Below are 24,642 nucleotides of genomic sequence, written 5' to 3' on the forward strand. Positions count from 1 at the left end.
TTTGACCCATGGATTAAGGCCTAGTCAAGAGTACCTTGTGGTGTAATAACTCCTTGGCTACCGTTTATTCCAAGGTGACCCTTGAAACCATGCAACCATCATCCATGTTCTACCACATTTTGTCATCAAAGGGAATGGGCACAAAAATTGTTCAAAATTTGAGTTCAAGAAATGAAAAGAAATGAAAAAGTTTGCAATTGCATCAAAAAGAAAAGAGGAGAAAAAATAGACTCCTAATGCTTCAAATACAAGCACCCTCCCTACAAATGAGGTGACTTCGAAAATTTTCAAAGGAAAACGCAAAAAGTTGAAATTGTCAAGTGTTGAAATGTCAAACATCAAAGAAATGGCAAGAAAGTTGTATCAAAATGTCAAATGCCGTAAGAAATTGAGGGGAAAAACAACAACAAAAAGCAAACTCCCATATGAAACTCAAGTTCTATTGATCCCTTTTCCATCGTATCCACTTTTGTTCATGGTAGAGACGGGATGACCCTTCTTCTTTTCTAGGTAAGAAGGGGAATTCCGTGATCCTCCAGTGTTTCTAATACCATAGGGAGTCTACTCTTGACAAAAGCATTGAACGATTGAGGACAAAGGTACCCTAGTTTGACACAACTTGGAGGTGATTTATTGGTATCCTTCTAGGCTTAGTAGTTTGAAGAAACCATATCTATAATGGAATTTGTACCCTTGAATTGCTTCCCCTTTAGATAATTTCTGCCACTTAGATGAGGAAAGTGGCTATTCTTTTGTAGATGCATCCACTACTTGATTTTGTGTGCTTTAATGCTTGGATGTATCGCCATTTTGCCAAGACCCACCTTGCCTTGCAAGAAGGTATCCTACCTCATGGTTGTCTTGTTGTGAGTTGAAGGGGCGGAGTGAGACCCGCTAATTGTCTCATATCGGTTATATTAGTAGGTTAGTTTAAAAAAGGGTCCTAGTTTTGTCACCACTTTACTCGGGACGAGCAAAGGTTCGGTTTGGAGATATTTAATGTGACCAATATTTGAGCATATTTAGTCAGCGAATTAGCCTCGTTCCTATGCTTTTTAGTGCATAATTGGGTCATTTACTATCTTTAGTCTTTCGTTTTGCATATTAATTGAGGTATTGTTTCCTTGGTAGGAGAGGAGTGCAAACCTTGCATTTTCATGGCAAAATGGAGCTAAATTGACCGAATCTAATGACCAAGCATCAAAGTGAAGACAATACTAGAAGGCCTATGTAAATAATGTAGTAGATGGGCAATGATGAGAAGATCCTTACATCCCCAACAAAATCCTTGAGGATTGTTGGAAGAAGAAAAGAAGAAATTAAGAAGAAGCTTGCTGAGCCACAATCCGCTCGTCGCAGCCTCGGGACGCCCGTCCTAGCCCTCCAGAATCCGAGCGTCCCACCACCCAATCCACTCGTCCTGGACCTCCACAATCCACTCGTCCCGACCATCTGGCCGCTCAGATTCCTTCACAGTGCAAAACGTCCTCTCCCTTGGTCCACTCGGGATGCGCATATTCCTTGAAGACTAGCGAAGCGGAAATGAGCATCTCCTTCGAGAGGAGCACTTCCTCAACTTTTCTTAAGGGTCTTAATCATCATTTAAGCCCTTAGTAACCCTAATTTATGTACCTAATCCTTAGTATAAATACCCCATTTTACTAATTAGATTATCATGTTCTTCTGATGCAATCTTAATCTCATTTTAATCTTGTAATCAACTTTTAATTAAGCATTAATACAAATCTCATTTCCTTAATTTCTCTATTGTTCATCATTTATTATGGGTAATTGAATGTTATTTGGGTATTATTGGGAGATTGACAACCTTCCATCAATCATCAAGTACTTCTATTATTCTTTGCTTATTATTTTGGAATTATCGTTAGGTATAATTCTCTTAACACATGTTTTAATTATTGTTAATCATTTCCATTCATTCATCATATTTTGCTTTGTTAATATGATTGACAACCTTGTTAGCATGTTAACTTGATAATGGGTGAGTAGTTTCCTTAGCTAGGGTTAATGGGGAATTAGGGGAAACCAACATGGGGGATGATTCATGCTTAATCTAATATGTTCACATAATTTATTTGCTTGCTTGTTGTGATCTCAACTTATGCACATGTTATGTTTGATGAAATGCGAGCCTATGAATCCTTGCATTTTTTACCTATCACTTACCTTTTCAATGAGACTTGTAAGACATAAACCAACTCGAGCCTCATTAGACCATGCATATAGTTGAGTAGGGAGGATTAAGTCGACTTGTAGGTGTTGTACAATCTAATCGATTCGGCTCCGGGACCCAAACCTTCCTAGGATTGTAAGATATAAACCAACTCAATCCTATCACAACAATAATTGCTTGCTTATAATTTGAGAATATGTTTGTATGATCAATTCCCATGAATCTCCTATGAACCCATGACACCCTAGTGCTTTAAATCAATTGTTTACATCTCATTTTGATCATCTTGCTTGTTTATTTACATTGTTATTTAGTCTAGTGATCTTCTTATCTCAACCCAAATTGTGACACCCTTAGACACCACTACTTGCAATCGAAAATCCTACATCAATACCCGTCCCTTGGGATCCAACCTTTACTTACCTCTTTACTAATAGTAGAGTAGTTTGTGAAGTTATAAATATTGTTTTGGTCTATGTTCTCCTAACGACTAGTAACCGAAAATGATAGTCCGACCAGTTAGAATTTCCCATCCCCACACTAGTATGGGCATTGTCCTCAATGGCCAATACGTTAGGAAATTATGCTAGCTAAATAAGAATGCATGATTTCTACACTAAAATGCAAACTACATGATATATACACAAGTGATGCAATCTAAACTACACTATATGATGCATGAATTTATTGGTTGGAGAGCGCAATTTGAATTGACTCCCAATGCTTGTGCTTGAACTTTCCCAAACCAAGTAACACACTATTGCTAGTGTAAAATTGGGGGAGTTCATGCACAAGAATGCAATGCATGAAACTAGTTTGTCATTTTAGATTTTCAAAGTGGGAACAATATAAGACACCTCAATGGAACCTAGGTGGGAGTCCTCTAAGTGTTGCTAGGACTCAAAACCAATGATCAAGATTAAAAATTAGAAACAGGAGACATAAACAAAGCTAAGAGGAGGTGTAGGAAACTCACAATGGATTGTGGCATCCTCCAAAAGCTTGTTAATCCTCAATTGTCGCTCATTGCGACATCCTCGTCACTATCATCGTCATCATCATCCTCCTCATTATCATCATCATCTACCTCCATGGACCCGGAGGCTTCACTATCTTCATTATCACTTGAACTTTGCATTTCTTCCTCTTCTTCCTCATGGCAAGAGTAGCCCGCTCTCAACAACAATCTCCTTCCCCTTAGCAACTTCACCATCCATGTTGGCATCTCTAGGAGCATTCGGGAAGAATACCTCCCTATCCGCCCAACTAGGCAAAGGACATGTAGGATCAAGGAGTCCTTGCCTAGCTAAATGAAGGAGTGGCGGATATTTAGCTCGGTAGGCATTGACCCGATCTTCATAAGCTTGCTTATGCATGTGTTGCAATAATTGAGTCAAGTAGTCTTTACCTACCACAACATTTGCGCCACTTCGTGTGAATTCTTGGTTGGCGATTGGATAAGGTGGAGTCACAATAGAGGAAGAGGAGGGCTTGGCATGCGATTCCCTATATTGCTTCATAATCATCTCGGCTTCATCGGAGACGGGGAGTAGGTAGTTTGGACTTCGGACATTGATGCGGCATATCTTGCTTGCCAAGATGAAGGACTTAGCTTCTTTAGTGAGCCACTCAAACTTGTTGTCAAGATTATCATTCTTGAGCCAATGGAACTTGTTGATCATAGTGGACAAATCAAGAAGGTTGCCACCTCTAACCGGTTTGTATGTCTTGTCTTTGTTAAAATCTGGGTTAAAGTGTTTGGCAAACCATGTTACTAAGCCTCCGTTGACAATAAAAGCCACTCCATCTTTCCCATGGTCAATTTCAAGCCACCGGTCAATTAGGAGTTGAAGTATGTTGTATTCCTTGGTGAACTTTTTGTTGACATTCATGGTGGATTCTAAGTAGACAAAGTCGAGCTTGGTGAAATGATTGGTGCCTTTTCTCGCAATTAAAGTGTTGCACACAAACTTATGCCACACTCTTATGCCCGGATGGTGGACATAAAGAACATGACACTCATGGAAGGACTCGAATTTTCTCCCGGTGATTGCTTTCCATAGAGGTGCGGGATCATATTTCAAGGGCTTCTTCTCATAGTGAGAGTGTTCTTCAAGACCAAATACTTTCCCAAACTCTTCCAAAGTCATCTTTTTACTCTTGTTTTCTAGGCGGAATTCAACAATTTTTTGACCCAATACCTTAGTCACCTTCAAAGAGCTTACAAACTCTATGGTAAGGGAAGGGTAAGTTAAATCTTGCATTTCGAAGAGGGTAAGCAATTTCATGGACAAAAAGAGATTCTTAGTCCTCCCAAGCACACCCAACTTGTCTAAGGAATCATGGCATATGAATTTGGTAGGCAAAATAGTTTTTCTAGCAAGGGATACAAATGCTTTCCTAAGAGAATCATTTTTGAAAGTTACCTCCGGATAATCTTGCCATTTTTCAATGACCGGAGTAGGAGTAGCTTCCACCATAGGAGTAGCGATTTCTTGACTTTTCACCCTTGGTTGATGCACTACCATAGCCTTTGAGGCTAAAAGAGCTTGGTGCCTTTTGGAAAGATTGGAGGTTGTGGGTGCCTTGCTTCCACCTTTAGTTGTTGGCCATGTTCTTCTCCTTGTCAAGATTGTATAAACAAACCAAAGTATTGCTTGAATGCTTCTAGTCTCCTCAAGTTTCAATTAATCCTAATCGATTTTGGGGTTTTCGAAATTGCCTTGAAACCCTAGAAAATTGATTCAATTTTTGAGGATTTTGACGTTTAGTTGGTGTTTTGTTGATGAAGGAGTAATTTGATTGTGATTTTAGGAAGTTTGGGTTTGATTTTGGTGAATTTGGTTGAGGAATTTGTGTTTTGTTGAACAGGGGATTGAGGGTTTTGAGGGTTTTGAGGGAGAAAGGGTGTGTGTTTGTGTTTGAATAAGATAGAAACAATTTGGGGAAGGAGGGTTAATCCCGTGTTATAGCCATTCAGCAGCAGGAGTCGAGCGTCTTGGGTTGGGGACACTCGAATCCTCAGTCAGAAAGCTCAGAAATTTCTAACCCGTGCTGAGACACGCAGATTCTTCAGGAGACGAGCGGATTTCTACAGGAGACGCTCGTCTTCACTTGGGGATGCTCGGATTTTAAACAGCAAGGAACTTAAACTTTTGAAGCAGCCAGGACGTGCAGATTGCTCGTGAGACGAGCGGCTTCAAACTGAGACGAGCGTTTTCTGTGTAATCTGCTCAGATTTTTAAATAGACTGAAATTTTCAATTTCAGCACTCTCAAGACGAGCGTCTTAGAGCCAGGACGCTCGGATTTCTCCCAAGACGAGCGGGTTCCCTCTGGGGACACTCGGATCTTCTCCCGCACCCACGAGTTCAGGTCCACCCATGGGGATCTTCATTTCCCATATTATTCTTTCTTCATTCTTTTGTTCAACATTGTGGGTGCACTTTCGAAGGCTCAGTTGGCCTAGGCAATTGTTATCCCCACACTAAAGCAAACACTACACATCAAAACACATTAAAATCCCTCCCTCACTTTTTCTCATAATGAAATTCTTGATCAAAGTATGATATTGCAAATCAAAAATTGACAAAAATGCACTATAAGAAGTAAAATGCAAGTTAAGGGTTAGAATATTTACAAATGGTGGTTTAGGGAGGTCTCCACCAAACTCTCACTCTTGAATGAGATGTCGAGGAGGCATAGCCAAGATGTTGTTGAGGTTGCTCAACATCTTGTAGAAGTAGTCGAAGGCTTGTTCATTTTCATTGTAAAGATCTTCAATAGACCTTTGCACATTGTGTTCTTCATTGTGGTGACTCGAGTCAAGATGATCACCAAAGCCTTGGTCTAAGGTCATAGCATTGCCAATGTAGGGATTGACAAATCCATCGAATTCGTCATCCCATAGACCACATACTTTACTAGCTTTCTCCCCAATGGTATCATGAGTTATTGGAAACAACTCCTCTTTCTTGTTGTCATGGCCAATAAGGCCTTCTTCTTTGCTTGTCATGGTTGGTGTTGAGCTATTCAAGCTCTCATTGTTTTTGAAATTTCCTTGCTCTCCGGATAGAGCATCTTGAGGATTATCCACTTTCTTCTTCCATATAGGTGGTGATTCTTTACCCATAGCTTGATCTTTGCTTTGAGATGCTAACTTCTTCCTATCACTTTCTCGGGCTATAAGGATCAATCATGAAACATGGCTCATGTAATTCGAGAGCTCTCATGGTCTTGTCAGGATTAAAAGTGATTGTTTCATCTCCCACTTCAAGTGTGAGCTCTCCATGTTTCACATCAATCACCGCTCTCGCAGTATGCAAGAAAGGTCTTCCTAAAATGATAGGAATGTTGGAATACTCCTCCATGTCTACAATGACAAAGTCTACCGGGATGAAGTACTTGCCAATTCTCACGGGCACATCCTCCCATATCCCTAAAGGTATCTTTGTTGATCGATCCGCCATTTGAAGCATAATGTTAGTGCATTTGAGTTCTCCCATTCCTAGCCTCTTGCACACCGAGTATGGCATGACACTTACAGTTGCTCCATGGTCACATAATGCTTTGTTGATTGTAGTGTCGCCAATAGTGCATGGAATAGAGAAGCTTCCCGGATCTTTGAGTTTTGGAGGGGAACTTCCTTGAAGAATAACACTACTCACTTTAGGGAATGCAATAGTCTCTAGCTTTCGGATGGACTTCTTCTTGGTAAGAATATCTTTCATGTACTTCGCATAGGCCGGAACATGATTGATCAATTCCGTGAATAGGATTGAGACTTCTAAGTTCTTCACAATTTCCATGAACTTTCCAAGTTGTTCATCAAACTTAGGCTTAGCTTGACGACTTGGGAATGGAAGTCTAATCACAATAGGCTCTTTCTCCTTAGCCTTCGCTTCATTCTTCTTCTTTGAAACTTCATTGGTGGTGGGTTCTTCTATCTTAGAGTTCTCCATGACTCTTTGCTTGTCACTAGCATCCACAATGTCTTCATCAATTAGCCTCCTTGGCCCTTCATATCTTGTACCACTCCTCAAATGGATGGCATTCACCGTTTCATGTCTTGGGGGATTGCCTTGAGGTGGTAGTTGCCTCTTTTGTCTTTGAGATTCAGAAGATGCTAATTGAGACATTTGGGTTTCCAACATCTTGGTGTGGGCTAGTATGTTGTTGATGGCGATGTCTTTTGCTTGGCTATCTTTTTGCATTTGGGTGAAAAATTCTTGTTGATTCTTTTGCATTTGGAGGACCGCTTTTTGAACATCAAAGCCTTGGTTATTTGTTTGATTGTATGAAGGTTGATTTTGATAACTTTGGCTTTGGTTGTAAAAGGGTCTTTGAGGTTGATTTCTCATTGGAGGTGAGGTGTATGTCGGTTGAGGGTTTTGAACATTTTGGCTTTTGTATGAAAGATTTGGATGGAATTTGGTTATCTCATTGTAATAGTTGGAATAAGGGGTACCACTCTTGTATGCTTGGAAAGCATTCACTTGTTCCCCTACATTCACTTTGGTCATGTCACAAAGTTCCACAACTCTCACATACTCCACTTGGAATTGAGGATGATGCTACCATAGCATTAACATATTGTTTGGGTGATTTGGAAGCTTCATCAAGCTTAGCCATGGCCTTCTCAAACTTCAAATTGATGGTGTCAATATGAGCACTTATTTGAGCACCCAATTGTGTGATGGAATCTACCTCATGCTTTCCTCCTCTAGTAGCCTTTCGAAACCTACTATATTATGAATTATGAACCGCCATCTCTTCGATTTTGGCCCATGTTTGATTGTCATCAACTTCGGTAAACATCCCATTTGATCCCATGTTGAGGATATTGCGGGAATTCATATAGACCGTTCCAAAATTGTTGCACAAGGAACCACTCACTAATTCCATGGCGTGGACAAGAATGACAAGTGTCCTTAAATCTCTCTCATGCTTCATATAATTATTCCTCATCTCTTTGCTTGAACCCGGTGATTTGGGCTCTCAACATATTAGTCTTCTCTGGAGGATAGAATTCTTATAGAAAGTAAGTGCCAACTTCTTCTATGAGTCAATACCAATGGTAGCCTTGTCTAGGCTCTTTAACCATTGATTTACGTTACCGATCAAGGAAAAAGGAAATAATACCCATCGGATTTAATCTTGAGTAACTCCAGTTTGAGAAATCGCATCACAATAGTCACAAAAAGTCTCCATATGTGAATGAGGGTCTTCACTAGGCATCCCTCCAAATTGACGTCTCTCAACTAATTGTATGAATGCGTATTTGGCAATGAAATTACCGGTTAGATGTTGTGATGTAGATGTACCATTTGGTAGGTTCTCCTCGGTTGGTACGGAATGTGATGAAAATTTTGGCATTGTGGGTTGATTTTGTGGTGGGTTTTGTATTGGGTTATCCTCTCCTTCTCTTGCAAAAGGGTTGGTGAACTCAATGTTATTTGGTTGAATGTCCACAATCTCACCAATACCTACAACTCTTGAAGTACCTCTAGCAACTCTTCTATTGTTGGTTAAGGTTCTTTCAATTTCGAAATAAATAGGCAATAAATTACCTTGTGATCTCCTAGTCATGCAAAATATCAAACAACTTGAAAACAATTAGAACAATCTTGAGGAGATTGACTTCCTCAAGGTAAAGAAAGACACAACTAAAAATAATTAATGAAAATCAAATCAATTTAACACCATCCCCGGCAACGGCGCCATTTTTGGTGTGGTTATAACTCGTCGTCAAAAGCTACCAACCAAAACAATATTTATAACTTTACAAACTACTCTTAGTAAAGAGGTAAGTAAAGGTCGGATCTCAAGGGACGGGTATTGATGTAGGATTTTCAATTGCAAATGGTTGTGTCTTAGGGTGTCACAAATTGGGTTGAGATGAAATTGGTCTAAACTTATTAGCAAGATGAAAGTAAAGTAATAAAAACAAGCAATGTAATTAAAAAGAGATGTAAACAATTGATTAAAAGCACTAGGGTGTCATGGGTTCATAGGGTATTCATGGGAGTTGATCATACAAACATGTTCTCAATTATATGCAAGCACTTATTGTTTTGATGGGATCGAGTTGGTGTATAAGCTTACAATCCCTAAGAAGGTTTGGGTCGCAGAGCCAAATCTATTAGATTGTACAACACCTACAAGTCGACTTAATCCTTCCTATTCAAATATATGCATGGTCTAATGAGGCTCGAGTTGGTGTATAAGCTTACAAGCCTCATTGAAGAGATAGGTGATGGATTAAAAAATGCAAAGATTCATAGGCTCGCATTTCATCAAACATAACATGTGCATAAGTTGAAATCACAACAAGCAAGCAAATTAATTATGAAAACATATTAGATTAAGCATGAATCAATCCCCATCTTGGTTTCCCCTAATTCCCCAGTAACCTTAGCTAAGAGACTACTCACTCATTATCAAGTTCAACATGCTAATAAGGTTCTCAATCAAACTAACAAAGCTAAACATGATGAATAAATGAAAATGATTAACAATAATTAACAAGGGTAAAGAGAATTATACCTATGAAGATGATTCCAAATAATAAAGCAAAGAATAATAGAAGTACTTGATAATTGATGGAAGGTTGTCAATCTCCCAAATAAACCCAAATAATCTTCTAATTACCCAAAATAAATGAAGAACAATAGAGAAATTAAGGAAATATTAAGATATAATTAATATTGATGAATTGTATTATAACTAATTTGAGAGTAATTAAGGGATGATTAAGGATGGATTAAGATATGGTTAAGAGAGCATGCCAATCTAGGTAGTACAATGGAGTATTTATCCTAAAGATTATGTACAAAGATTAGGGTTACTAAGGGCTTAAATGACTATTAAGACCCTAAGAAAAGTTGAGAAAATGCTCCTCTCGAAGGAAATGAGCGGATTCCCATGCTAGCCTTGCCACGATCTGCTCAGATCCAGAGGAAGATGCTCGGATCAGGGTGCTGCAAGCTGCTCGTCTTGGGCACAAGACGCCCGGATCTTGGTGTTGTGAGAAGCCCGGATCGTGCCTGATCCGCTCGGATTCCTGGGCAGACTGCTTCTCTTCTTTTCCTCCTTAACAATCCGCAAGGATCATTTTGGGGATGCAAGGATCCTTTCATCATTGCCCATTTCACTTTATTATCTACTTAGGCCTCTAGTGTCAGTCTTTTCTTTGATGCTTGGTCATTAGATGCGATCAATTTAGCTCTATTTCGCCTTGTAAATGCAAGGTTAACAATCCTTTCCTACCAAGGAGACAAAACCTCAAAGAATATGTAAAATGGAAAACTAAAGATAGTAAATTACCCAATTATGTACTATAAAGCATGGGAACGAGGTTAATTCGGGGACTAAATGTGCTCAAATATGAGTCACATCATCCCTCAAAACCCTCATCAACAAAACACAAATTCTCAACCAAATTCACCAAAATCAAACCCAAACTTCCTCAAATCACAATCAAACTACTCCTTCATCAACAAAAGACCATCCAATAACCAAAATCCTTAAAAATTAAATCAATTTTTTAGGGTTTCAAGGCAATTTCGAAAATCCCATAATCGATTAGGGATTAATTGAAGCTTGAGGAGACTAGAAGCATTTAAGCAAAACTTTGGTTTGTTGATACAATCTTGACAAGGAGTATGATATGGCAAGAACAAAAGGTGGAAGCAAGGCACCCATAACCTCCAATCTATCCAAAAGGCAACAAGCTCTTTTAGCATCAAAAGCTATGGTAGTGCATCAACCAAGGGTGGAAAGTCAAGAAGTTGCTACTCCTATGGTGGAAGCTACTCCTACACCGGTCGTTGAACAATTGCAAGACTATCCTGAGGTAACTTTCATAAATGATTCTCATAGAAAGGCATTTGTATCCCTTACTAGAAAGACAATTTTGCCTACCAAATTCATATGCCATGATGCCTTTGACAAGTTGGGTGTTCTTGAAAGGACTAAGAATTTTTTCGAGTCTATGAAATTGCTTACCTTCTTCGAAATGCAAGAATTGACTTACCCTTCCCTTACCATGGACTTTGTAAGCTCTTTGAAAGTGACTAAGGTATTGGTTCAAAAATTTGTTGAATTCCGTCTAGAAAACAAGAGTAAAGAGATGACTTTGAAAGAGTTTGGCAAAGTGTTTAGTCTTCTAGAACACTCTCATTATGAGAAAAAGCCCTTGAAATATGATCCCGCACCTCTATGGCAAGCAATCACCGGGAGAAAATTTGAGTCCTTCCATGAGTGTCATGTTCTTTATGTCCACCATCCGGGCATAAGAGTGTGGCATAAGTTTGTGGGCAACACTTTAATCGCAAGAAAAGGCACCAATCACTTCACCGAGCTCGACTTTGTCTACCTAGAATCCACCATGAATGTCATCAAAAAGTTCACCAAAGAATACAACATACTTCAACTCTTAATTGATTTGTAGCTAGATGAAGGCGTGATTAGATAACTTTGAATAATATATTGGAAGTAGAACTCTTTGATATATGGGGTGTGGACTTTATGGAACCGTTTCCGTTATCATTTGGCAACCAATACATTTTGGTTGCGGTGGACTACTTGTCTATGTGGATAGAAGTAATCGCCGCCCCTACTAATGATTCACGAGTAGTTTCCAAGCTTTTCAAGGAGTACATATTTCCCCACTTTGGAGTACCTCGGGCCGTCATAAGCGATGGTGGGTCACATTTCATTAACCACACCATCTATGCTTTACTCAAGAAATACGGCGTCCGACATAAAGTGGCTCTTGTCTACCACCCCCAAACTAATGGGAAAGTGGAGGTGTCAAATCAGCAAATCAAGGCTATCCTAGAGCGTGTGGTGAATAGGTTTAGAAAGGATTGGAGCACAAAACTCAATGACGTGTTATGCACTTTAAGGACCTCTTACAAGACCCTGATAGGCACTACTCCCTAACGCTTGGTCTTTGGCAAGTCTTGTCATCTACCTCTTGAGTTGGAACACCGGCCAAAATGGGCTCTTAAGGAGCTCAACTATGACTTAGATGTTGCAGGAAACAAGCGGTTCCTCCAACTTAAAGAGCTTGATGAGTTGAGGTTGGATGCTTATGAGAATGCCAAACTTTACAAAGAGCAGATTAAGCAATGGCACGATTACAAGATTACAAGGAAATAAATCGGTGTAGGGGACAAGGTAGTGACCGATGGTCGGGACCCTTTGAGGTAGTGACCGTGTTTCCCTATGGCTCCTTTGAATTAAAGAACAACAAAGGTTAGTGCTTCAAAGTGAATGGACAACGAGTCAAATTCTTCTATGAGGGTTGACCTATTGAGACCTGAGGTGAAATTAAGTTGGAAGAACTCCCATCCTTGAGGGATGAGTAATTTCAAACATGAAATAGAAATGGTTTGGTGGAGTCCCACAAGAACCACCATTTGTAAATAGCATGCATATAGTTAGACAATGAGAGAATTTGGAAACATCGTGCTTGGCACAACTTGGATTGCGTGACGGGACCCTTCACTTAGCCCAATCCCTGACATGATGTGTCGGCTTGAATGGAAAACACGAGGAAATGGGTAAGTGAAGGAGACGGGTTTTATTTGAATAAAGGAATAAAACACGATGAATTTCAATGTATTGAGCTCCTGTGCCGGCGGACCGGTAGTCGGTGCCCCCACCGCCCACGAGCACTTCTCAATTTTGAGGAGGAATTGTGGAATTGAAATGAAGAGGGAGTGTGTGTCGGTAGGCCGGCAGCCGGCTAACCGGCTGGGACCACACACATACTAAAGACAGTGAATAATTTAAAGGAAAGAGGATTATCTGCCAGCAGGCCGATATCCGGCTCATCGGTAGGGAATCTTGTTATTGTGGAACACGCGAAGAAAAAGAAGGAAGGAGGTTCTCTGGCGGCATGCCGGCAGCCGGCCCTATCATTGTTGAATACACGAAGAGATTTGAAGGAAGGAGGTTCTCTCCCGGCAGGCTGGCAGCCGGCAGGAAACCCTGTCATTGCTGAAAAAACGAAGGAAATGAAGAAGGGAAGGAGCTCTATGCCGGTGGACCGGCAGTGAGACATTTCAGTTTTGAGAAGAATCGAATTTTTTGAAATTTAGGGTTCGGACTCCCTACCGGTCAACCAGCAGCCGGTGCCATACCAGTAAAGAGCCCCCGAAATCCCTAATTAAGAGCGCGAAAACCTCCTTTTATAATCATAAATTCAGACCTTTTTTCTCTCTCACTAACACCCTTTTCCCTGTCATAATAACTCCCCCAAACTCCATCAAAACACCTTCCTATGTTCACCAATCAACCACCCACTACCCCTACACCACTACCTTCCCTCCAAATCCTACAACAATGGCTAGCAAGAGGATAAGAAGTGATCTTGTAAGGGCACAACAACAACTTGTCGAGGCGGTGGCTAATGACACGAACCCAGATCCCGACTTTTCGGAGGTTGAGTTTGTCACACAAACTCAAAAAGGTAAATTTATACTCTTTAAATCTCGCCCCCTAACCCCAACTCGGTTTATTTGTCGCCCCTCTATGCGGAACCTTGGGTTAGATAAGGAGACGAAGGACTTATTTAAGGGTGTGGGAATGAAAGGCATGTATACAATTCATGAGAGGACCTACCTGTTAGGTTCATATACCTATTATTAGACTCCTCTAATAGAGAACTAATTAACTTGTTAATTATTTGTTCTTTAGATCTAGTGCATGCATAACAAAATGAAAGATTTATGAGAAAAACAATGTTCCTTACATTGTAGGTGGTTCGAAATTTTGGGCACAAGTAAGGTCACCTTCCTTCACTTGTTCTTGAGCTTATAATGATGGATGATCTTCCAAGATCCCAAGTATAGAAATCCTCCTTAGATTGCACCCAAGACTTACCCTTAAACTAGTATACTAATTAACTAGATTATTATACTAGTATCCTTAAAATGATTCTAATATTGTTATTACTACTACACTAGTAATGATATTTTGATATTAGAAATGATGAACAATTACATGTAAATCTCCAAAACTTGTTGGAGAATGGTAGAGAGAAGTAGGAGAGTTTTTGCATGAGATTATCAATGAAATGAATGAGTTGCTCTAGTGAGAACAAAAGAGGTCATGCCTATCTAGCATGCCTCACGGTTTTTGGCCAAAAGAAAGAGCCAAAAGGAATCTACTTTTAAGCTTTTTCACTTACCAAAATATAGGTATTCTAAGCAACAAAAAACTAGGTGCAATTTTATAATATATTATCACATAATATAAAATAATCACAACCCATTTGGACACTCACCATTTCGGTCCATTCTCCATAAAATGGACTAACCATTTTATTTTTGTCAATTTGTCATTTGTCACACAATATGTCACATGTAGTATTTTACATGTTATTAATTAATTTAATGCATATTTATCCCATAAATATCATTTTACAAATTAATTAAATTACATACAATAAATTGACTAGTGATACTTGATCACATAAATAAAATGGGTCATAAAATTATAATTCACAACATCTTGTAATTATAATCAACCATTCATTCTTATCTCTATTGTTTCTCAAACAATAAGCAATTTTAGTAATAAAGCATTTTTATTACTAAAATAAATCTTATTTAATCCCATTATAATAAGATATTAATATTCTCTCTCACAAGTAAATTGTTCACTTTTAAGGAATTGATTACCTCGTATCGTCATACAATTAATCAATTTATCCATTAAGGGAATTGTCCTTTAGGTGTGACCTTAAGGGATCAATTGACCACCACCGTCACACGACAAGAATGTCAAACTCTAGTCGCCAATCATTACCGATTAATGACGGTCGATCGACTTTATAAATAATCATCCCTCACGTATTTCTTTATATGAGATTTAATAATGATATTTAAATCATGTGATCGCACTATTGTTGAGGACACATTTCCCAACAATCTCCCACTTGTCCTCGACAAGTGTGCGTCACCAATTCTCTTGTCCTATTACAATCTCCCACTCAATGCAAGGTGTCTTGCAGGTCGTACTTACATTTGATCATATCTTGAGTGGTTTTCTCGATCTGGAGATTAACTGTCGACCGGAATTATCTACCATAGATACCTTCCGAGCGTGGCCACGCATTTCCAGTTAACTACTCCTCGAGTGGCCTTGAGATTTTAAACAACCCTGACAAGGGGTGGACAATTCCTATCGCCCTATTCCCTTCGTTCAGCCACAGTCCATCATAACCCAAAATATACCCAGTTTGACCTCGTTTAAGAAATCGTAGAGTATAAATCAAAGCTAATCAGAAACTTGTGCCAACTTGGGCGAATAGTCTCTAGTCAAAAGAATTGACTCATAAGAATACTATAGTAGCTCTTGCCAACGACCAGGCTTTATGAATTACCGAACTCTATAAGCGGTCATCGCCGATGATTGTCCCATACAGTCTGCCTATGTGATCGACTAGTCATCCCATATGACTCTATGACACTTGAACTTGCCATCAATCGCATCACACTCTAGTCACTTCGAGACGTCACCTCATATAAGTAACTAGGGGCGAATACCATGTCAATCCAGTTCACTTTAATGGGGTCCAATTTGTCTCTACAACCCATTCGGATACGACAAAGTAGCAGGTGAGTTTTAATAAAACTCAAACGATAAATGTGATTATCACATATGAATAGTCAATACACTATTACTACTTCATATTCTATAATCTTTAGTGTATTATTAACACTAATTAAAATGCAATACAAGCTTGGCAAGTGGATATACCCGATATCCATATATTCCAACTTTATTAATTGCTATTTCCTTTCATTCAATGTCATCTCTTATGACATGAATTTCTCTAAGTATATGTCTAGACTTCATACTAGACCTGAGCTCTTTAACTTGAAAGAAGCTCCCACTGTTATCGCATAACTTGTGATAAAGTCATTTGTTGAGGGATTCACCCTTAATCCCTATGTTGACCATTTTATCACAATTTACTTAGATTCCTTTTGTAGTATTTGCAATGCGCGAAATTTAAAACACCTTTCTTAGTTTCTTTCTCCTTTGTCAATAAGACATCCTAGGATTTCAACAAATCCGTTTTGGTTTGGAAACTAAAGTTTGTGTATCCCATCAACACCTAACTTAGTTTATCATCCAAACATGTGAACGACTCCTTCCCTAATTCTTCTCAAGAATCTCAAGGATGTTCTATAAGGCTCTCACAAACCATATCATGGGAATTATCTTGTTATTGACTTATTATGCCCTAGGCATATTTTTCATCACAGCACATGCGTCTGTTGGCATACATAATCGTTCTAATGGCGGAAACATTAGCAATCGATTTCATGTAATCAACAACTTAATGGGTTCAGTGAACGACTATGATTCCATCATAGTAATTCCACTTTCATCATCATGAATAAGCCATTCAACTTTGTTGTTGTACAACAGATGTGAAATATCTTATCCTCATAAGACTCTCAACTCTATGCCAATTTACTCTCACATAGATTCAAAATCTAGAATACTTTTCATCCCTTTCCAAGTCTTCCAATTACTCTTACCAGAAGAGAGCATTGGTATATTATTCTCAATAAGTAATATGTTATCAACATATAAGACATGGAGAAACAATTATAGCTCCCACTTAACTTCATGTATATCATGATTCTTCAATCATGTGAATGAAACAATTCACTATAATCACATGAACGAAAAGTATAATCCTTTAATGCTTGCTTAAGATCATTCTAATGATCATTGAAGAAAGCTACGCATAATATGTTAGGATTCTTAGATCTTCATCTAAGATTTTGTGTTTCAAACACTTCCTTCTCTAAATTCCCATTTTAGAAAAACGAATTTATATTTGCCATTCTTCATTATAATGAAATACGGCAATTCCTAACATAATTTGTCTTGATCAACATCTTTATGTAAATCTTATGCATTTGTGTACTCTGGAGCTCTATTTACTTTTGAGGAGACCCGCGCCTTAAAGTAAATCTACTCTTAAGTAACATCTTTTGGATTCTAATGCTTCGGCTCGTATGTAACAAGGTCATGATACTATCACTTTCACAAAGTAATATTTTTAAACAATAAGACATGTGCGATAAACTCCCACTGAACTATACTTCCAATCTATCTTCATAGACTATAGTTCAATATCAACTCCCACTCTATAATTCAATTACTTTCACAAAGTAACATTTCAACTATAAGAGATGTTTGTGACGATTCAATCTACTCCCACTCTATCTCTCAGAAATATATCAATATTCATGAGAGATAGCTTTGTGAGTCACAAACATATATATTTAACGGAGTATTAGGAGTTTATCTAGACTATGTATTAGCTTTCAATTGGCCATCCTAACATGGCAGCTAGATAATATACGAGTCTTATCCATGTCATCTGTTTAATAGACTCTCTATTCTAGGTATCTCATGGTTGACCATCCAATTAGAATTACTTGTCCGTTTTGGATTGCAAATTCCCAAAATTGAGTTCATTAACTCAAACCGGCTCATATTAGTTTGATCTTATGGGTAGTGACGCTAGGTCATAATCCATCTTTAATAAATCAAATTTATTACTTAGATCTTTGCCACTACGATTGGGTCGTAATGCTTAGAACTTTATTCAATTGGTTCTCCACGTCATTTAAGAAACTTCTCAAATCTCTCAAATGTTTCACCTTTTATTTGATTAAGTAAATATACCCTTATCTACTTGAATCATTGGTAAAAGTGACGAAGTAATCATAAATTCCCCTTGCGGTGATGTTTATTAGAACACATACATCGGCATGTATTAGTCTCAACAAATCACTTCCTTGTGTCCCTTTACCACTAAAGGAAGTACAAATTATATTGCAAAGGAGACAAGATTCGCATATTCCATATGATTGAAAATCAAATGGTCTAATAATTCTAGTCGACACTAGCATTTTAATGCGTTTTTCATTTACGTAACCTAATTGAAAAATCAAATGTACAAATCATTTGGATTACTTGTTATGAGTCTTTTGATGCGTATTATGTAGATATCTTTACATGAGTTGGAACTGTCTAAAACTTGTGTATCATAAAGATAAGTAACATGGCTCACATCCATGTCTATTTTCAATAAAATACAACAATTGTCTTTGAGGACAAAATATAGATCCTTTCATGTCTCACAAGGAAATAATGTTTTAGACTAAGTGGGAACATAATAACAATTATGTAAATCATAACTCAAAGCTATTAGCAAAAACAAGTATATAAATTTCTCTTGAAGTGGCGGCTACCCGAGCTCCATTTCGTTGTCGGAGATTCATATCACTCTTGTTTAGCCTTTCCACATTTCCAAGTCCCACTTGGAGTAACAAGCCCAACTTTGATATCTTCTAAATACTTGGGGCAATTTCGCTTCCAATGGCCCATGACATTACAATAATGACATTCCTCATAGGATTTGGCACCCTTCTTGGTCTTGGTCTTGGTAGTCCCACTATCCATTTCTAATTTATAATCAGGTTTGGGTTTCTCCCCCATTTTTGCCTTCCCTTTATTAAAACCAAAACCCCTTTCATTTGCAAGGACACTCTTGCTAGAACTCCCACTCAATTTGATATTTCTCATTGTTTCTTCAAACAAGGATGCCTTAGGTTTTATAAGATTTTCTTCACAAGAATTTCTTTCCAAGGTGGTGGGCAATAATATTGGAGTGGGTGGAGTGGAGGTGGTAAAGAAGCAAAAATTTCCATCCTGACCAATGCCAATGCGTAATTCTTTAATCGTTTCATTGTCATAATCGGAGCATTTGTCATCGTATGATTGGAGCCATGTTTCAACGGTGATTGGTGTAGGAGTATTAGATGAATTCATTGCGTATAATTAACTACAAAAATGGAAATGAAGGTAATAATTTATCATCTATCGTTTTAATAATACTCGTAAATTTAACTACAAGCATTGCATTTATATAGTGACCTCCACCCAACTACATAAATGATTCCGAGATCCAAATTCATATCAACTCGGGCACGGTGAGCCGATTCATCCCTTATTAATATAACTCGGTGGATTAACTTTTTAATCGATTCTACTTTTAGAACTCTCGGTCGATAAAAATTACTCTAATTCTCATCTTTAGCCCGGAACACATGCGACTACGGTCAACAATACTTCCGTTGAGCTCAATCCAAATTTCGATGTAATAACAGTTTATTACCCCACTTCGCCAACGTAACAAGGTTTGTATTACGGTGAAGCCGGATTAACTCCCTTGCGAAATTGGTACTTCATGGGTTTCTACTATTTGGTAAGGCTTTTTCTCAATTTTTTAATATGTGAGAGGTCTTGTCAATTTATTATCTATCACGTTTTAAGTGAACTAAAGCGGTGAACTACGATAATTATAATTGACACGGTCGATAACTCGATATGATATGCATGTGTTGTTATGGCGATTTGGCTATGCATGCAACATATTAAAAGAAATGCAAAGCAATAAATAAAATTCCTAGTATGGCCTTCCTGAAATAGAAAATCAAATAATCTATTACATATTCGGAAACCAACTCCTTTGGTCCCTTGAATCTTCAATTGGCACGCCTTCCAAGACACCGTCTTTGTCGGATCACCTTTCCGAATGGCACCGTCTTTGAAGATGCTCCATAATTACAAATAATAATAAAAATACAAAGCTATTCCTATTATACATTTGTAAAATGGAAAAACTAATGAAATAAAAATAAAAGTGATTCGAGATCACATTAAATTACAACCGAATCAACATTCCCTTTCATTACGGGTAATATTGATTAAAACTAAGGCCATACTAAGATAAAATTACATAATTCAAAATTATATAAATAAATGACATTCAACAATTGAAATATGCAGCATTATAATATGTACCTATCATGCAAAATAATGTGCCAAATCGCCCTATTTAACTTATGTCGTACATATAACCCGGTTTCATGGAAATGCGTGATAATAACCTTTTAAAATCACTAATTAACACTTAAATCACATCTAAGCTCAAGTTAATTATCCTAACACATTTTAGGACTCAAAAATCAGTCAACACTAAATTTTTGACAATAATTCAACTTGATTTAATTTTATGCTCATTTTTTACCTTAAAATCATTATTTATATGAAATAAATCCAAATTAATTCATAAAAGTTTCAAAATTTGAATTTTAAATTTTTGAACATTCTGGAATAATTCCATGACCCTCATAATGTCAAAAAACATGGTTAAAATTTTCGAATTAATTTTGAGAAAATATAGTTGCATTTTTATCGGTTTTATCTCATAAAATGTATAAAGCATACGAAAATTAAACCAATAATTTTTATAACTTTAGATCTGATTAGTGGGATATTAATGCAACTTAAAATAATTTTCTCAAGCCATGCAATACGTTTTAGCTAATTTTTGCTAAAATAGTCACTATTTATGCCATTTTTACTCAAAAATCCATAAATCATGCTAAAGAAGATATTTAAATCTATAAATTTACATACTCTCTGTAAATATTGCATGTGACATCATATTAAAAGATCATGGCTTAATTCGAAATTTTACTATTTTTAACCATTTTACCTCTTTTAATCAATTTTTATCTCATAAAAACCATAAATCATGCAAAATTAATCAAATTAACTCGTCCTTTTACACACAACTTGTGAAATATTCATGTGAGGTCATATAAATTTTCCAAGGTCAGAAACGAAATTTAACTATTTTTAGCATTTTAATTCCCATTTTAGTCATAAAAATGTAATAAAATGACCAAAAATCCTTAAAATGAGCAATAAATTTCCATGAATCATAAAAATGACCTAAAAACATTTTAGGACCAGAATATATAACATGCATGGTGATTTCGTGGCTTATAATAATAAATCACAAATTTTTAGTTTTATATGTTAACCTTTTAACTCGGAAAAACAATAACCGATTATGCATGCAACATCCTTATGCTCTGATACCACTTGTTAGGTTCATATACCTATTATTAGACTCCTCTAATAGAGAACTAATTAACTTGTTAATTATTTGTTCTTTAGATCTAGTGCATGCATAACAAAATGAAAGATTTATGAGAAAAACAATGTTCCTTACATTGTAGGTGGTTCGAAATTTTGGGCACAAGTAAGGTCACCTTCCTTCACTTGTTCTTGAGCTTATAATGATGGATGATCTTCCAAGATCCCAAGTATAGAAATCCTCCTTAGATTGCACCCAAGACTTACCCTTAAACTAGTATACTAATTAACTAGATTATTATACTAGTATCCTTAAAATGATTCTAATATTGTTATTACTACTACACTAGTAATGATATTTTGATATTAGAAATGATGAACAATTACATGTAAATCTCCAAAACTTGTTGGAGAATGGTAGAGAGAAGTAGGAGAGTTTTTGCATGAGATTATCAATGAAATGAATGAGTTGCTCTAGTGAGAACAAAAGAGGTCATGCCTATCTAGCATGCCTCACGGTTTTTGGCCAAAAGAAAGAGCCAAAAGGAATCTACTTTTAAGCTTTTTCACTTACCAAAATATAGGTATTCTAAGCAACAAAAAACTAGGTGCAATTTTATAATATATTATCACATAATATAAAATAATCACAACCCATTTGGACACTCACCATTTCGGTCCATTCTCCATAAAATGGACTACCATTTTATTTTTGTCAATTTGTCATTTGTCACACAATATGTCACATGTAGTATTTTACATGTTATTAATTAATTTAATGCATATTTATCCCATAAATATCATTTTACAAATTAATTAAATTACATACAATAAATTGACTAGTGATACTTGATCACATAAATAAAATGGGTCATAAAATTATAATTCACAACATCTTGTAATTATAATCAACCATTCATTCTTATCTCTATTGTTTCTCAAACAATAAGCAATTTTAGTAATAAAGCATTTTTATTACTAAAATAAATCTTATTTAATCCCATTATAATAAGATATTAATATTCTCTCTCACAAGTAAATTGTTCACTTTTAAGGAATTGATTACCTCGTATCGTCATACAATTAATCAATTTATCCATTAAGGGAATTGTCCTTTAGGTGTGACCTTAAGGGATCAACTGACCACCACCGTCACACGACAGTAATGTCAAACTCTAGTCAGCCAATCATTACCGATTAATGACGGTCAGTCGACTTTATAAATAATCATCCCTCACGTATTCTTTATATGAGATTTAATAATGATATTTAAATCATGTGATCGCACTATTGTTGAGGACACATTTCCCAACACTACCCCCGTATCACTTGGGAATTCTTGAGTAGTTTCCGTCTTGACAAGCATAAACAAACGGGGATGGTAGCTCAACTCCATTTCCGTCTCATGAATAGAGACCACTCAATTTCCCTTTCCCGACTTGCCCAAATTTTCGGGTTGGAGATTGCCCCTACCAATAAGGCCCCCGAAGGTCTCCATTTTTCCCGAGTATGGAAGTCTATATCTTTTATTTTACAAAGAATTATCATTTCATTTCAAAAGTGAAAGGAAATTACAATTTGCAAAAGCAATAACCAGTAGAGAATGTACAAGGAACTAGAGGAAATCTAACTATTTAGACAACTAGTTATACAATCATGAAATGAAATGGAGTGAAACGGCCGGCAATTTCATGCCACAATGCACCCATGAGGATTTGGCATCGATTTTTGGGGTGCACCGTCTTTGCTGCCGATGAACCGTGGGTTTTTACAACAATTGAGCTCGAAATTTTAGGCTCATATTTAATCACGAAACCTAAACCCTACAAAATCAATGTGGCCCATCATATGGCCCTTCACCTAACAAATTGGCCAAGTCTCTAGGGCAAAACGTTCCCCTCCACATGGGTGGCATCATCACCCATATTGCCAAGCATATGGACCATCCGGTGGACTTCTACACCATGAAATGGGTACAAGAAGAGACTTACTTGACGAAGGATTACATAATGAAGTCACTTGATTGGATCAAGATAAATCCTTTTGACAGCCTCGAGTATTGGCAAATTCAAAAGCGGAACTCAATTCCTCTACCGAACGCTTCCAAGATGAAAATAAAACCCGAATAGAATCCTACCTCCTTGAGATTGAAGCGGAGGAAAACCCGTCCCAACCTCCCCAAAATCATTCACTCACCTATGGGAGAGACAACCCGGCGGAGGCCATGTCTAGCCTCCGGTTCACAATGCCGACCTCTCCTTTCTTCCCCGGACCGTTCCAACACGGGGAAGCTTCCTCAAGCCAACCACAACAACCACCCCCGCTCCATCCACAACTTATTGAGTTCATGGAGGCTATGAACTTGGGAATGAAAACGGCCGCAAGTGAGAGGCTCGGTTTGCAACAACAAATGGATCGCCTCTATTTTGACCAATCGGTAGGCCAATTCCCGGTTTATGATGATTATCAGAGGAGTCAATACCGTCACCCCTCTGGCCTTCACCCCTCCTACTACTTTGCCCCGGAGGATGGGCATCCAAAAGACGGGTCTTTTGTCTACGGCGACATTAACTTGCGCCCGGACTACTTTAGTGCTCCTGTCTTCCCCACTCTGTCTTATACTCATGGGGAGGGGCATGATACTCCATGGTTCGGGGGGACCCCTTTCATCTTGGGTGAGGGAGGTGACGCTAGCGGCTCGGGGGCAGACCGTGAGGTGGATATCGACTTGACGGCGAGGGCTTCCATATGGGTGGCCCAATGGCCATGAACATGGATGATTTTATCCGTGAGCCTGAGTTTGGCACCGGGAACGATGATGATGATGTTGATGATGACGGTGCGGACACTGAAACCGAGGAGGCCTAATAATGATAGCCATCCTCCCTCCCTTTCAATCCAAAGCCGAGTACGACTCCCTTAATCCAAATCTCTCATTCATATTTATTTTTGTATGCACTTAGTTCATTTGTAATATATCTTAGGATAATTATTCATTTAGTTGCATTCAATTAATCCTGCATTAGATTTAAATTTTGTAAAATATTGTCACATATAATAATTGCATTCATATAGAGTAATTTGCATCGTATTTTAAATTTTTCATATAGGATAGTTTATGCATTGCATCCCCATTTCAAAATACAAAAAATTGAAAAATCGAAAATTTCACAAAAACATGCAATTTAATTTCCGAATCTTCTCCACACACTATGTAAATAAATATGTGTTGGGAGAAAATTCCATAAATTTAAAAATACAAAAATATGGCGTTTATTTTCAAAAAAATCGACAAACCCAAAAGTACGTTTTTTTATTTCAAAAATTGCCTCTTAACCACACTTCATCCGTCATTCGATGTTGTATATAACAAGTGTGGTGAGGAGGCCCAAAAAAAATAAGCAAAAACATGTTTTTTTTTTAATTTCTAAAAATATCATATAAATAACAAAAACA

The 24,642-nt window shown here is 37.5% G+C and overlaps 1 non-coding gene across 1 annotated transcript; it reads left to right on the plus strand.

The window, feature by feature from the left end:
- The first annotated feature begins 8,090 nt into the window (after positions 1-8,090).
- Positions 8,091-8,197, plus strand: LOC141616035 (small nucleolar RNA R71). Its single transcript, XR_012530413.1, has one exon. It is a non-coding gene; the product is annotated as a small nucleolar RNA R71 (small nucleolar RNA).
- The last annotated feature ends 16,445 nt before the right edge of the window (positions 8,198-24,642 follow it).

This window comes from Silene latifolia, chromosome 11, assembly GCF_048544455.1.
Source record: "Silene latifolia isolate original U9 population chromosome 11, ASM4854445v1, whole genome shotgun sequence".
Lineage (NCBI taxonomy): Eukaryota > Viridiplantae > Streptophyta > Magnoliopsida > Caryophyllales > Caryophyllaceae > Silene > Silene latifolia.